The 12539-nt window shown below is 37.8% G+C and overlaps 1 protein-coding gene and 1 long non-coding RNA gene across 11 annotated transcripts in view; both read right to left on the bottom strand.

The window, feature by feature from the left end:
* Window positions 1-9323, bottom strand: part of LOC108314854 — a 24878-nt gene extending 15555 nt beyond the window's left edge. Inside the window, exons 1-2 of the long non-coding RNA XR_001829695.2 lie at window positions 9314-9323; window positions 3383-3394 (exon numbers count right to left, since the gene is read on the bottom strand). This is a non-coding gene — a long non-coding RNA (uncharacterized LOC108314854). The remainder of the gene's footprint in view (window positions 1-3382; window positions 3395-9313) is intronic.
* PTPRM (protein tyrosine phosphatase receptor type M) overlaps window positions 1-12539 on the bottom strand; it is an 858282-nt gene that overhangs the window by 570613 nt on the left and 275130 nt on the right. The gene's annotated exons all lie outside the window — the stretch shown is intronic.

Genomic DNA, 12539 nt, shown 5'->3' with positions numbered 1-12539 from the left:
AAACTCAAAGAAATTCAAGATAACACAGAGAAGGAATTCAGAATTCTCAGAAAAATTTAACAAAAAGATTGAAATAATTAAAAAGTATCAAGCAGTATTTCCAGAGCTGAAAAATATAATTAGCATACTGAAGAATGCATGAGTCATCTGATAGAATAGGTCAAGCAGATGAAAGAACCAGTGAGTTTGAAGACCAACTATTTGAAAATACACAGTCCAGGAAAACAAAAGAAAAAGCAATTTAAAAAATGAAGCACATCTATAGGATCTAGAAAATAACCTCAAAATGGCAAAATCTAAGAGTTACTGGCCTTAAAGGAGGTTGCTGGCCTTTAAGGAAGAGGTAGAGAAAGAGATCTGGGTAAAAAGCTTATTCAAAGGGAAAATAACAGAGAACTTCCCAAACTTAGAGAAAGATATCAATATCCAAGTACAAGAAGGCCGTAGAACGCCAAGCAGATTTAACCCAAATACTCCCTCAAGGCATTTAATAATCAAACTCCTAAAGATCAAGGATAAAGGATACAAAAGCAACAAGAAAAAAGAAACACAAAATACAATGGAGTTCCAATACATCTGGCAGCAAACTTTTCAGTGGAAACCTTACAGGCCAGCAGAAAGCAGCATGACATATTTAAAGTGCTGAAGGAAAAACCTGTATCCTAGAACAGTGTATCTGGAAAAAAAATATCATTCAAACATGAAGGAAAAAGAAAAGACTGTCCTCGACAAACAAAAATTGACGGACTTCATCAACAGCAGACTTATACTACAAGCAATGTTAAAGGGATTACTTATTACTTCAATCAGAAAGAAAATGATATAAATGAGCAATAAATCATCTGAAGGTGCAAAACTCAATTGTAATAGTGAGTACAGAGACAGAGAAAAACAGAATATAACACTGTAACTGTGGAGTGTAAACTACTCTTATATTAAGTAGAAAAAATAAACAATGAACCAATAAAAAAAACCCTACAACTTTTCAAGACATAGTACAAGAAGATATAAATAAAAACTACAAAACATAAAAAGGCATAAAGTATTATTAGTTTTCTTTTTGCTGGTTTATTTGTTTATGCAAACTGTCATTATCAGCTTAAAATAATGGGATATACAATAGTATTTGCAAGGTTTATGGCAACCTTAAACCAAAACATGTACAATGTTTACACACACACAAAAAGCAAGACACTAAATCAGATCACCATAGAAAATCACCTTCACTAAAAGAAAGACAGGAAGGAAAGAAAGAAGAGAAGGCCACCAAACAACCAGAAAACAACAAAATGGCAGAAGTAAGCCCTTACTTATCAATGACAACATTGAATGTAAAGGACAGAACTCTCCAATCAAAAGACACAGAGTGACTACATTAATTTAAATAAGATCCAATAATTTGTTGCCTACAAGAAACACACTTCACCCATAAAGACACATATCAACTAAAAATAAAGGGATGGATAAAGACATTCCATACCCATAGAAACCAAAAGAGAACAGGAGGAGCTCTACAGAGGCAAAATAGCTTTCAAGATGAAAAAAAAAAAAAACTTTAATAAGAGACAAAGAAGGTCACTATGTAAGGACAAAGGGGTCAATTTAGCCAGAGGATATAATGATTATAAATATATATGCACCCAATATTGAAGCACCCAGATATATAAAGAAAATATTATTAGAGCTAAAGAGAGACAGAAACCACAGTACAGTAACAGATGGAGACATTAACATCCCACTTTCAACAAAGAAACATTGGACTTATTCTGCATCATAGGCCAAACGAACCTGAGAGATATTCACAGAACACTTCATCCAATGGCTGCAGAATACACACTCTTTCCCGCAGCACATGGATCATTCTCAAGGAGAGACCATATGTTAGGTCACAAAAGTCCTAAAACATTCAAAAAATATAAATAATACCAAGCATCTTCCGTGACCACAATGGGATAAAAGTAGAAATCAATAATAAAAGGAATTTTGCAAACTATACAAATACATGGAAATTAAACAAAATGTTCCTGAATGACCAGTGGGTCAATGCAGAAATTAAGAAGGGAACTGAAAAATTTCTTGAACCAAATGATAATGAAAACACAACATTCAAAACCTATGGGATACAGCAAAAGCAGTATTAAGAGGAAACTTTATAGCTGTGCGTGCCTACATCAGAAAAAAAAAGCAAAATGTCAAATAAACAATTTAAAAGCAAGAACAAACCAAATCCAAAATTAGCAGAAGAACTAATAAAAATCAGAGAATAAATGAAATTGAAATAAAGGAAATAATACCAAAGATTGTTAATCAAAAAGTTGTTTTTTTGACAAGTTAAACATTTAGCCAAACTAAAAAAAAAATGAAAGAAAGAAAAGATCCAAATAAATAACATCAGAGATGAAAAAGGAGACATTACAACTGATACCACAGAAATTTAAAAAATCATTAGTAGTTACTATGAACAACTTATAACAATAAATTGGAAAATCTAGAAGAAATGAACAAATCCCTAGACACATAAAACCTACCAAGATTGATCCATGAAGAAATCCAAAGCCTGAACAGACCAATAATGAGCAACAAGATTGAAGCTGTAATAAAAATTCTCACAGTAAAGAAAATACTGGAACCTGATGGCTTCACTGCTGAATTCTAACAAACATTTAAAGATGAACTAATACCAACCAATCCTACTCAAACTACACTGAAAAACAGAGGAGGATGGAATGCTTTGAAACTTATTCTTTCAGGTCAGTATGACCCTGATACCAAAACCAGACAAAAGTGTTTTATATATGTATAGGTATATGTATATGTGAATATGTACATATGTGTATATATACATATATTTATACACACACACAACCCATTTTTCCATGGGATGCAAGGATGGTTCAGCATATGAAAATTGATGTGACACATCATATCAACAAAATGAAGGACAAAAACCATACAATCATTTCAATTGATGCTAAAAAGTATTTGATATAATTAAGAGCCTTCATGATAAAAAAATCAAAAAAACTAGGTACAGAAGGAAGATACCTCAACATAGCAAAAGCCATATATAACAGACCCACAACAAGTATCACATTGAAGATCAGGAACATGACAAGAACTCCCACTTTCCCCAGTGTTATTCAAGATAGTACTGGACTTCCATCAGGCAAGATAATTGAAATAAAGAGCATCCAAATTGGAAAGGAGGAAGTTAAATTATCCTTTTGGCAGACAATAAGACCTCATATTTAGAAAAACCTAAAGACTCTACCCAAAACCTATTAGAACTCAGAAACAAATTCAGTAAATTTGCATGATAAAAGAAATCAACCTACAAAAATCAATATGCATTTTCTTTTCTAAAGACAGTTTCGCTCGTCACCCATGGCAAGATCTCGGCTCACTGCAACCTGTGCCTCCCGGGTTCAAGTGATTCTCCTGCTTCAGCCTCCTGAGTAGCTGGGGATTACAGGCACCTGCCACCATGCCCGGCTAACTTTTGTATTTTTAGTAGAGACAGGGTTTCACCATGTTGACCAGGCTGGTCTTGAACTTCTGACCTCAGGCGATCTGCCTGCCTTGGCCTCCCAAAGTGCTGGAATTACAGGCGTGAGCCACTGCCCGTGGCCAAAAATCAATATGCATTTCTATATGCCAGCGGTGAACAATCTGAAAAAAAAATAAAAAAGTAACCCCATTTACAAAAGTCAAAAATGAAATTAAATACCAAGGAATTAACCTAACCAAAAAGTGAAACACCTCTACAATGAAAACTATAAAACACTGTTGAAGAAATTGAAGAGGATGCCAAAAAATAAAAAAAAAAAAATTCCATGTTCATGGATTAGAAGAATCAATATTGTTAAAATGTCCACACTACCAAAGTAATCTACAGATTCAATGCAATCCTTACCAAAACACCAATGTCATTCTTCACAGAAACAGAAAAATCAATCCTAACATGTATATGGAACCCCAAAAGGCCCAGAATAGCCAAAGCTATCATAAGCAAAAAGAACAAAACTGAAGGAATCACATTACCTGACTTCAAATTATACTACAGAGCTATAGTAACCAAAACAGCATGGTACTGGCATAAAAACAGACACAGAGATGAATGAAATAGAATAGAAAACCCAGAAACAAATCTGCAAACCTACAGTAAACTCATATTTGACAAAGGTGCCAAGAACATATACTGAGTAAAAGACAATCTCTTCAATAAATGGTGTTGGGAAAAGTGGATATTTATATGCCGAAGATTGTCACTAGACCCCTCTCTCTCACCATATACAAAAATCAAATCAAAATGGATTAAGGACTTCAATCTAAGACCAAAAACTATAGAACTACTACAATAAAACATCAGGGAAGCTCTCCAGGACATTGGCCTGGGCAAGTATTTCTTGAGTAATGCCTCACAAGCACTGGCAAAATGGACAAATGGGGCTACATCAAGTTAAAAAGCTTCTGCACACCAAAGAAAATAATCAACGATATGAAAAGACAACCTACAGAATGGGAGAAAATGTTTGCAAACTACCCATCAAATTAAGTTCAATTTGAACTTAATTGTACATTAAAAAATAAAGAGTACCTGGAATGTTCATTGGAATGTTCAGAAAATATATATATATATATATATATATATATATATATATTTTTATTGATGTAACACTGACATGATAAGAAAGGGAGCATTGCTCTCCAAGAGATTTATGTCAAAGTAAAATATAAATTATCTTTGGCAATATTTAAGACCATTGCTCCAGTTAACAACTGCAATCTAGCCCTTACTAAAAATAAAAACTGTGTGTCTTTTCCTCAAAAAATAAGTGGAGTAAGATTGTGATTGTCCAAAATGTTCATAAACCTTAAATTGTCTCCATCTTAAATCATAACTCTGCCTGAATGCAATACTGGAACATCACAAAATAAATTTAACCCCTTCTCCTCCAAATCTTATCACTGCCCTTAACATTTTTAAGTAGTAAGATGAGCATTTCAAGATAAACTCCATACCATACACCATAAACAACTAAAACGCAGAGTCTCTTCTGTTCAGTGGTTACAGAAAAATCAAACTATGCTAATCCAAAAGGGAAATATATAGGACCATGTAAATAACAAGTGCAGAGGTAAAAATGCTTTTGGGTGTGTGTTGGAGGAAGGACACAGACTTACCTCTCTATCCTTCACCTTTGCCCTCCACCGGCTGCTGTCTCTTTAAACAGGATGATTGGCAGCTTCAGTGGGTCTTACGCAACCTATTCAAGGCCCTTGGGAAATACAGCATATCTCTTCCTAGCAACTATGATTCACTCTGATTGGATGAGCTCAATCTCTACATAGGTAAGTCATGTACTACGTAACGACTTTCCTGACAACAGCAGACTGCATGTGACATACCATACATATGACGGTGGCTGGAGCAACAGGCTACACCAAACAGTCTAGGTGTGTAAGTACATTTTGCGATGTTTGTACAATGGAATTGCCTAACAACGCATTTCTCAGAACATATCCCTGTTGTTAAGTGATGCATGTCTATAAATGTGCACACAGGGAGATGGAATTATATGGACTTGCAGTATCTAAGCTCTTACCTCTGAACCAGTCACATGGCTGGGGGAAACTGAGGCTCTGACTGGCCAGCCCTGAGGAGTGTCCCACTCCTCCAGCCAGAGGTGGGGCTCCACCTGAAACACATGCCCAATAAAAGGGGTGGGCCCATAAGAAATGTGGGTTGGGGAACTGCAAGGAAAGGAATGGATATGAGGAATAAATATACTACATTACTACATTCTGTTATATTAAATTACCAAAACAATGGAGTATATTGAATTAGGTTAATGAGATTTTAACTCATAAGAGTTGCAAGAAAGGAGGTGTGTGCCATTTGGCTCCACGTTAACTAGAATATCCTTTCCATAAAGTACAAGACAATATTTGTTAAATAAGGTATTTACCACCTGAACATTTAAAAAATGAGGATAATCAATACTCAGACAATGAAATATTTGACACACAAAAAAGGGGGGGAAACTAAATAGACACTTAAGTAAACAAGGGAGGGAGGGAAAAAGCAAGGGAAATTCAAATTCCCAACACAGGAGTGCTGTGGTTAGGAAATCCTTTTCCAAGAAAGAGCAATCTCATTTTTCCTAAAATAGAAATGTTTTTGAAAGTACCACATCAAAGTCTTTACCATAACCAAATGAAACAATTGCATTTCATAAGCCTCACATGTATTAACAAGTCTTGCAAATGACCTTGCAGATCCTTTATAATACTGTGAGATTTACAGGTCACCTTGACTTTAAGATAATCTGTAAGAGCAATCTCAGAGCCATGCATTTAATATTTCAGTAATATAACACAAACTTATGTTTTGTTTACTTATATATATAATTTTCAAAGGATATCCCATCTGTCTACAAACCCAGGATATAAAAATGTCACTTTAAATTAGCAATCTAGTTTTGGCCATCCATCTCTGAACTACAAATACGTTGATTAGCTAGGACAGAATATACTAGTCTTTTCCTAGATACAAAACGTGCATCTGTTATTATCTTGAATGTGAAGAGTGTCATCTTGAATTCTAAGGCAGGCAAATATGTAATTATTATGTACACAGATACAAGTTTCCTGAAAATATTATGCACAAAAATGTCTCTTAACACTTACATGTGTTATTTAGTTTATTCATTTCAACAGAAGTGCTTTGAACCATACAATATTGTTACAAATATATCATTGTTATCATCATCTATATTAAGCCTTCCATCATTTATGATAAAAATGAGGCAGATAGTCCAAATGACTGATTACCCAAAAATCATTTCAATTTCAAAATACAATTTGATATTTACAGTAAATGTACATCTTTGATATTGTGGGAATTAACAGCACTGAATGTAAACTATTGGAATTCACTAGAGGCCAGACCAAAAAAAAAAAAGAGGGAAAAAAAGTGGTTCTTTATTATAATACTTATATAATGCCATCATTTATTTGTGTAAACATTTTTATCTTTTAAAACTTTTTTTTTCTCATGCCTATTGCCTCATTTACCTTTTCAAGGACAGTAAATATATGCAGCACAGGTATTATATCAGCTCTAGGACCAGTAGGGCTAGTTCTAAAATCCAGCTTTCCTACAGCTTCTAGTATACTGTTTCTGCATTTGACTAGAATAGTCCCTTTCACTGTAGTTCTTTCCTACTTCTCATCCCAATCTAGAAAAATACAGCATCCCTTCACACAGATGTACTGTACAATGCACTTCCGCCACTCTCAATGCAGTTTCACCTCACTCATAAATGAAGCACCTCTCTGCATCCTTTCAGCAGTGGCAGGACATAGAGTGACACAGCACACATGAGGGAGCATGAGACATGGCCTTCTTGTCACTTCCAGGTTTCAGTGTGCCCTCTGACAAACTTTTTTTGGCATTAAGAATTCTAACTCATTAGTTTCCAAAACTAGTTACTCATCTGAACCATCATGAAAGCTTTGAAATTCTAGATTCCTGCATCATTTGACTTTAATAAGTATCAGATAGAACCATGTATAAACATTATGCACACATGCACATATGTATACACATGTACAAGCACTATTTTTTAAAAACTTCACAGATGGTTTGGATTATCAGCCAGTGCTGATTCAGATCAATGTGTTAGCCACTCTCACGCTGCTCCAGATAATGAATTGCCTGTGGTCATGAGCTCTATCCAGTGCCTCTCTAAAGCCCCTGAAACGTCTGCTAAATAGCCCTGTAACAATACAAGTGGAATATGTGTGTTGACTTTCTAGCAGGTAATTAAACATGCCCACAGTTGTAAGAAAACCATGCCTCTCGACAGTGATGAACCACATGTCCACTATGGATATATACATACACTGACATAAGCACATGCGCTCACATGGGAAATCAGAACACCACCAGCTCAACCATGCCAAGTGCCCTTGATAAAGATAAGATTCCCTGAACATTTAGTGGGTGGTCTGATTCCATTTTGGCTTCTGTTTTACAAATCTACGTGATCCTTTGTACTCGGTGCCCAAGATCATTGATGTGCTAGAGCGAATGCTCTCACGGGAAGATACTAACATTATTAAACATTCACTATTTTCCAAGGGCAAAAAACAGGTAAGTCCTAGTTCTTAACCTCAAATAATTTGCTCTCAAGAGAATGGGAGAGAGTCTTATAAACTAGAGTATAGCTGTGGGGGGTGCTACAGTGAAGGGGTGAAGATGCATATGTTAATTCACCTCTACCATTATGTGAATTTTAGTAGAAAATTGGGAAGGGTTACAAGGCCATAGCTATCTTTAATGAAATCAAACCAACAGCTATGAGAAGAAAAATAAGGGGCAGACAGTAGAGTGGAAAGTGATGTATGATTGAGGGAAAGGCTGGGTTCATTTGTTTTTAAGATGAGGGACACAATAATTTGCCTTTCTTTACACCTGTACTAACAGGGAACATATGTTTATTTTACTTTGCACCAAAGCAAACCCTAGTGCCCCGAACACAGTCCATACACAATAAGACGTTTTGTTTTTGGTTTTGCTTTTGTTTTTTTGACAGGTCCTTGCTGTCACCCAGGCTGGAGTGCAGTGGCATCATCACAACTCACTGCAGCCTCAACCTCCTAGGCCCAAGCGATTCTCCCACCTCGGCCCCTCAAGTAGCTGAGATTATAGGCACATACCAACATAGCTGGCCTATTTTTTTGATTTTTAATTTTTTTTTATATATAGAGACAGGGTCTCGTTATCTGGTCTCTAATTCCTAGCCTCAACTGATCCACCTCTCTGGGCCTCCCAAAGTGCTGGAATTACAGGTGAGAGCCATTGCACTGGCCCACAATACATTTTTAATTTAAAAAATGGAAGCTTATCTATGACCAGGAAAAGGGTAAAATAAAACACAACAAGAAGTTGTTTTCTTTAGATAATACAATGGTAGTTACTTTAATTTTGTTTGATAATTTTCTGTATTTTCCATGACGAACAAATGGCACTTTCATTATTGGAAAAGAAAGTGACACTCTTATTTCACGAGAGTTTCGTTTGTTATAACCATAAAATATTCAGCATCTTTAAGTTTTTAGTTTCTGCTTTTCCAGAAAACAACTGAGCTTCACAACAAATGAAATAAACCATTTTACTATGTCCAGTTCATATTTTCAAAGTTAACAAGGCTTGACATCCCAGGATAGCACAACTAATAAGTTAGCCATTCTTCATCATGATCAGAAAGTTGTTTCAGTGGCAATGCCGGTACTACTCAGCTTGTACAGGAAGAGCAGGCCCTAGAAAGGCATGTTAATAGGGGATATTCCCAAAGCAAGGCTTACTATTTTGATAATGTAGCTTCCATTGAATTTAAATACTTCATCAAATATGTATTTTCTTTTTTTTTTTGAGAAGGAGTCTCGCTCTGTCACCCAGGCTGAAGTGCAGTGGTACCATCTTGGCTCACTGCAATCTCTGCCTCCCAGGTTCAAGCGATTCTCCTGCCCCAGTGCCCTGAGTGGTTGGGATTACAGGTGCGTGCCGCCCCACCTGGCTAATTTTTGTATTTTTAGTAGAGACGGGGTTCCACCATGGTGATCAGGCTGGTCTTGAACTCCTGACCTTGTGATCCGCCTGCCTTGGCCTCCCAAAGTGCTGAGATTACAGGCGTGAGCCACCATACCTGGCCCAAATATGCATTTTATGCAATATAAATCTCACATATGTAGATGAAGATGTGCTAGGACAGAAGTTTTCTTAATCAGCACATAGCCTGTAGCTTTCTGTGAGATAATGCAGAGCAGGCTCACACCACCTATCAGAGCCTCACTCAGGGACACTGAGGTTTTGAATGCTGCTATTGTACCTAAGCTCTCAACCAATATCAGGTTGATGGGAATGACATTCAAACAGGACAAGCAACAAGGTTGCCTGAGAGTCTCTGTTAACACCAGATACATGTAAATGACAATCCTAACTATCCTTATGGAATAAGTATGGTGAGGATTAAATGAGTTAATATATGCAAAGCTTTTATAGCAATGCCAGGCACATAGGACACACCAACTATGTCCCATTCAATATGATTCTGGGAAAATGTAAGCTTCAAGAAGTCAGGGATTTCCATCTGTTCTGCTTACTACCATCTCCCCAGCTCCTAACATGCAGGTGATACCGAATAAATATTTTGTGACTGAGTAAATGCTGGGGTAAGAACAAAGACAAATGCTTGGTCTGAGGGGCTTGGGGTGGTGCTGACTTCTAGAAGATGGGAGCCTTGGGGCTTGCATGTCAGGGATAACAGAACGAACTGCCAGCCCATGGCACCACAGGGATCAGCCAACCTCTATGCCTTGTAAATTAAGAGTCATTTTGGCCCAATTGTCCAGCTTCCGAATCTGTGTCTTCTTCTCCTTCACATCCTTTCATATCTATCCTCCGTCCCTCACAAACACCTGGCTATATCCTCAGCTTTTCAAAAACCTTCATTATTCCCTTAGAGCGTAAGTTGCCAAATCTTCTCAGTTCACAGTGCTCTTACCTTTCAGTGATAGCTTTCACGGTACTCCTACGCCGAAAGCAAGACCTATCCATTTCGTTTATTTAGTGGCTAAGTCTAAACAATCTCATAGTAGTCCTCTGCATAGTGTCCAGCTGTGTTTCCCTTGAAAACGTTAACACCTACAACATGGGGTAGTTGTTCCCGTACTCCAGGGAGCCTTGTCCCACAGTTTGGGAACGAGGGCCTTAGCAATTTCCTCTTTAGGACAATTGCAAATAATTTGGGAACACTATTTAGTTCAACCTCCTGGCTGGCTCCTGGCCACTTCTTCCTAGGCAATTTCCTCTTTTAATTGTTGAACAGAAATTTTGGTAGCACTGATGGCCACTGCACATGAAACGCAGCAAGGCTTAATGCTAGCTGAAGTAAGAGAAAAGCAGTATCTCCAAATCTTAGACAGACAGATGTGTTTCAGCATTTGGTGTAAATCCACAAAGAGAAGCTTAAGTCTGGAAAATATGATAGAGGTTCCATGCACCCTGGGAGCCCCAGCAAGTAGCCAGCACCATGCTGAGCAGCGCTGCCTGCCCAGAGAGCCTCCCCGGGGCCAGAGTTCAGGCACTAACAGCCAAGACACAAACTGGTCTTAAGTCAGCTTAGGCAGAGCACACTAGGATGGTGAGGGCTTTCTCCTTTCACCACATCCCAGAAGAAAACCATGTTTTAACCACCGTTTGGATGGTGTTTTGTTCTATTATTAATGGCAAAGCAAAGCTTTTAATCTTAGTAACTGGACAGGAAAATAAAAAATACAACTGTATTAAAAATGCACCTTGCTGATAGAAATAGTCTAGCAGTCACTAATGAAAAAATAAGTAAATAGAAAAAGAAATAAACCCTTAAAGTTATGAGGGAAAAAATGAGCAATAAAAGTAATTTTATAAAATACTAAAACATCTCTTCTTAGAAATAAAGAAAATGCTACTGAGGAAAAAACACAAAAATCCAACCACATCACCACATCCACCTGCTCTTGGGCTGCCTGGTGCCTGTCTGAGACCCCACATATTTCATGTGTCCCCTCCATGACTGGTGTGCACTCTCCCGACTGATATCGCAGAACAGTGGGACACCCTACTTCCTCTAGAGGCTTTCTCTGAACAGTGATGTCCCAAATGCAGCACAGAAAAGTGGGGCCAGCTCGTGACAGAGTCCAGGTAATGCTCAGGCAAGAACAATGCTGCTCTGACTTCAGAAGTACTAGAATGGGAGACCATGATGAGGCCCAAATAGAGACCATGGAATTGTCTGGGAGGTGACAGTGAAAGTGGCTCAGGAGTGGGGATGGAAGATATGTACATCAGAGAGGGAAGGACAAGGGGGCACTTATTCCTGGGGCTCTTGAGCAGCCAGTGCAAGGAGCCAATAAAGACAAATCCAACCAGTGAGCAGGTTGGGCCTTGGTTCCCCTTTTGTCCAAGTATATTAGTCAGGGTTTTCTAGAGGAACAGAACAAATAGGATAGATGTACAGACGAAGGGAAGTTTATGAAGCAGTATTGACTCACACGATTACAAGGTGAAGTCCCACAATAGGCTATCTGCAAGCAAGGAGCAAGGAAGCTGGTCTGAGTCCCAAAACCTCAACAGCAGGGAAGCAGACCCAAGGGCCCCTAGCAAATCACTGGTTTAAGTTCAATAGTGCAAAAGCCAAAGAACTTGGAGTTCGATGTTCGAGGGCAGGAAGCATCCAGCACTGGAGAAAGATGAAGACTGGAAGACTTAGCAAGTCTGCTCTTTCAAACTTCTGCCTGCTTTATTATAGCAGCACTGATAGCTGATTAGATGCTGCCCACCCAGATTGAGGGTGGGTCTGCCCCTCCCAGTCCACTGACTCAAATGTTCATCTCCTTTGGCAGCACCCTCACAGACACACCCAGGAACAATACTTTGCATCCTTCAGGTCAATCAAGTTGACACTTAATATTAATCATCACACCAAAGCTGC

Source organism: Cebus imitator, unplaced genomic scaffold (genome assembly GCF_001604975.1).
Source record: "Cebus imitator isolate Cc_AM_T3 unplaced genomic scaffold, Cebus_imitator-1.0 Scaffold162, whole genome shotgun sequence".
Classification (NCBI taxonomy): Eukaryota; Metazoa; Chordata; class Mammalia; order Primates; family Cebidae; genus Cebus; species Cebus imitator.
The sequence above is the reverse complement of the archived record's forward strand: the minus strand, read 5'-3'. Positions and strand labels throughout refer to the sequence as shown.